Here is a 4,556-nt window from a genome sequence, read left to right as displayed (position 1 = left end):
ATGAAAAATGAGAAAAGAGTCTCAAAATATTCTCATTTTCTCATTTTTCATGATACATGGGAAATTTTCCTCTAGATGTGTCAAATGTGATAATGGTTACCCATGGTGGACAGTGTTTGGGTAGAGCTCCCCGATTAAAACAAGCTTGGAAGCAGGAGTGGCATTCACTTCCAAAATAGCTTGCCTCTGGAAACATTATGAATGTGGAGAAAAAAAATGAAAGTTAGAAAAGTGTTTAGGTATTTCATTCATAGGATCACTATTAGTCATCTACAACTTGATGGCACCTAAAACCAACAACAACATCATAAAAATGAAAAATATACATCAAAAATGCTGAATAAACCACAGATAGAATGTTGTTGCTGTTGTCGTTATGTGCCGTCAAGTCGCTTGTGGCTCATAGCGACCCTATGTACAACAGCCCTAAACTCTGCTCTGTCCTGTGCCAACCATACTGTCTCTGACACTCCCATCCCAATTATCCCAGTCCATAATAAAAAACCACAAAAGCATATCACAGGCAAATTCTCCAGATTCAAAGACAAGGAGAGAAGCTGGAAAGCAGCTCTGAAAAACAAAAATTTCTGAAAACAGCTTGAGGAAAACAAAAATTTACCTGTAATGTTAGAAAAAATTAAGACTAAGCTCTAATTTCTTAGCAAAAACCATGTGAGCAAGAAAACAATAGCATAGCATGTATAAACATTCAAAGAAAATGACTGCCATCCAAGAATCCTGTACCCAGAAGACTGTTTATGAAATATGATGAAGAGATTAGATAATTTTCAGAAAACAAAAAACTAAGGGAATTAATGAAAGCAAGATTAACTTTGCAAGAAATATGAAAAGAAGGCCTCCTCACAGAGACAGCGCAGAAAACTGAATGGATCAAGTTACCCAGCAGCAACAGAGGCAGAGTAATCAAAGTAGCATGGGTACAGCAACTGACCTATGATTTTTTTGTTAGGTGCTATCAAGTTGAGTTCAACTCACAGTGGCCCTATGAACAGCAGATATGAACCTTGTCCTATCCTGTGACGTGCTCACAATCAAGCCTACTTAAGCCCATTGAATGCACAGGTACTAGAATGAAAAGGTCACTATGCCAATCTACCTGATTGAAGGTCATTTGAAGCATGTCAATTGGTCTCTCATCAATTCCTGGGACCTTATGTTTTGTCAATGCCTTCATAGCAACTTGAACATCATTACCATTGACTCTTCTTGATCAAATGGCACTTTCTGAAATATTTCAATATTGGCCAACTCTTTTTTCCCCCCATTCTCTTTTGATATTTCCTGGGTGATTCAAGATTTTGTCCATAGCATCTCTGAGTATTGCAACTCAAAGTTTGAATTTGTTTTTCATTTCTTTCAGTTTGAGAAATGATGAGCAATTTCTTCCCTTTTTATTGTCCAATATCAGGTCTCTGCATATACCATTATGATAGTTTGCTTTGTCTTCTCAAGCTGCCCTTTCTAATTTTCTTTTCAGCTCTTCAATTTCAACATTTCTTCCCTTTGTTATGACTTCTTAATGTTCTAGTACAATTTTCAGGGTTTCTTATGATATTAGTTTTTTGGGTTTTGTTTTTCTTTTTCTTTCTTTTCACTGTCAGGGACCTCTCCAGGGTACTGAAGAGCAACAACATCTGGCTGGAGACTAAGGTGTGCCTAATCCAGGCTATAGTCTTTGCAGTGCATACTATGCATTGAAGAGCTGGACAGTGACTAGGGATGATAGAACGAGAATTGATGTCTTTGAGCTGTGGTGCTGGAGAAAAGTGTGAGTATACCATGGACTGCTAGGAGGACCAACAGGTTTGTCTTGGAGAAGGTGAAGCTGGAATGTTCCTTGGAGTCAAGGATTCTGAAGCTTTGTCTGACATACTTTGGGGATACTGCAAGTAGGGACTAGTCCTTGGAGAAAGACATCATGTTTGGGAGACTGGGGAGACAGCGCAGGACAGGGAGACCCTCGATGAGATGGAACGATTCAGTGATTGAGGTAGTGGGAGTAGTTGTGTTGGAGACAATAAGATTGACACAGGATACAGTAGGATTTAGGGCTCTTGGACATCGGGTCACTATGAGTCGCAAGTGACTCGATGGTATATAACAACAACAACTACTTCTATCTTTTAATTCCCTTAATGGATGGGTCTCTTTTAAATCCAGTTAATCTGGATTTAAAAGAGAATGGCTGGCAGTTCTCTGTTGATGTACTTTTGTAGTCTGTTTTTTTATAAATTCCAGAGGAAGCTCTGGTGGCCTAGTGGCAAGAAGCTGCACTGCAGTTCCAGAGGTATGTGGTTCAAATCCACCAGATGCTCTGCTGGAAAAGGAGGGGCAATCTCCTTCTGTACCAGTCAGATCTGATTTGAGGGTAAAATTAAAAAATTAAATAAAAATTCCAGCAAAATGTTCATTCTTGACTCTTCTACCCATCATTGGCCTCTGAGCTTATAATGAAGACTTATAAGTCTGGCAGTTAAATTTATCATTATTGGTGTTTCAACTTGAATTATCTACTTTATAGATACTGTAATAATTGAATGGAATTTCTTAAACAAAGATTCTAATACAGTGTTTTGCATGAGTAAATGATCCATAAATTTTAATTTCTTCCCTTTTCTTAGCTATTAATATATAACATGGGGCCACTTCTTCTTTTACCCTTTTGTCTGTAATGAGTCATTAAGTACAGGATTTAGATGCATTAATTAACTAATTTATTGTCAACCAACTACTGGATTTTTTTCTAGCACAGTTTAGAGTTCCAAAACAAGTTTCTAATTTGTGCAGGAAAATGGAAATGATTATGATGATTGAGAATGAACCACAAATTGTAGTATTTTAATATACTATAATTTTAATATACATTACACTTTAATTTATATTTTAATGTATACATTTTAATCTAAGACGCATGGCAAACTCTAAGTAGTTTGTGTTCGATATTTGTGGAATGACTTGACTTCGCAACAAATATTTTTCCCCCCTTATATCCTTTGCCCTTAAGGGGCTTAAGATTCTGTTCATGTCAAATTTAACCTTTGTGTTGAATTTACAATTAACAATCAGTATTGTCATATGCAAAGGCAGGGAGATTTGGTGGCCTAGTGGTAAGACTCTGCACTATCACCCAAAGGCACTCACTTGTAAGCTACCAGTTGCTCCATGGGAGAAGGATGGGTAATCTCCTCCCATATGACTAACTGTTTCAGAACATCTGCTGGAGGGTCAGCTATGAGTTGGTTCTGACTCAAGGGCAAACTACAACCACAACAATAACCACAAATGAGGCTGTTCCTTGGAAAGGAACTTCATGCTTAGAAAGATGGATGGTCAGAGATGGAGAGAAAGACTCCCAGTGAGATGGATTGACACAGTGACTTCAGCAATGGGCTCAAGTGTGTTATAGATGATGAGAAGCATAGCACAGGATAGGACAGAGTTGGCTGCTCATAGGATTGCTATGGGTTATATTACACTTGACAGCACCTAAGAAAAACAAAAAGAGCAACACCATTGAGTTTTGTTTTGTCTCTTTTCTTTAGAGTTCTGATCAAGGCATACCTTCAATGGGAGTAGTAGTTCAGAACCTGTGGAACCAGACTAGCAAAAATGTGTTTCCCAGGTTTAAAATTTATATCCTATGTTGTTTCATGAGAAGTCATTTTAACTTTCTTATTAAACATTCTTATTAAAATTGTCCTACATGTTTATGGTGGAAAACTTAGAAAATATGCACAATTAAGTGTAGTTAAAAGAAATCTGCTCATAAGGCATATCATCTAGGGCATAACCCCTTACAGGTATTTTTATGTAGTGATTTGATCCAGGTTAGCAAGGAAAGCCATTGGTATGTCTCCATCAATACCACATAAAATGAAAGGTAGATGTCTAATTCTCCGCCAAATGTTCAGAAGATTTGGTAGAAGGGAATTGTAGCTGTATTTTTTCCACAATTGCTTTAAAAAAAAAAGCACAGGCAAATTAATAACTGCGACTGAGTGGTGTGAAGCAGGTTAGTTGTTTAAAATTCCTTCCTTTCTAATAATAATGTGTTGTTTATAACACATTTAATATTTTCTCTTCAATGTTCCTATAAACTTCTTGTAAATAATAAATATTGTGCTTAGCAATGTTTACAGCTTAAATTCTCAGATTAAGCTTAAATTTCACAAATGTGGAAAACATCAGAACTGTGAACTAGGCATTTGCTATCATTTTGGGACTGGAGATTGCAAAGTCAGAACAGGCAATGTCTTTCATTCAAAGTGCTATCTTATTAGCAAATGGAGAGTGGAGTCTGGATTTGCATGCAGTGAAAAACTCTCTTGCAGATGTAATTAAATCAATCCAATTCCTTTGGATCCTTTTATTTCCTATTAAAATTTTCATTAATATGTAAAGTAAAACAAACTTTATAATATACTATTTATAAGTGTATATGTTGTTTGTTGTTATGTGCTGTCAAGTCGCTTGCCACTCATAGCGACCCTATGTACAACAGCCCTAAACTCTGCTCTATCCTGTGCCAATCGCAC

Source organism: Elephantulus edwardii, unplaced genomic scaffold (assembly GCF_000299155.1).
Source record: "Elephantulus edwardii isolate Elephantulus edwardi_28Jun2011 unplaced genomic scaffold, EleEdw1.0 scaffold00245, whole genome shotgun sequence".
Taxonomy (NCBI): Eukaryota; Metazoa; Chordata; class Mammalia; order Macroscelidea; family Macroscelididae; genus Elephantulus; species Elephantulus edwardii.
The sequence above is the reverse complement of the archived record's forward strand: the minus strand, read 5'-3'. Positions refer to the sequence as shown.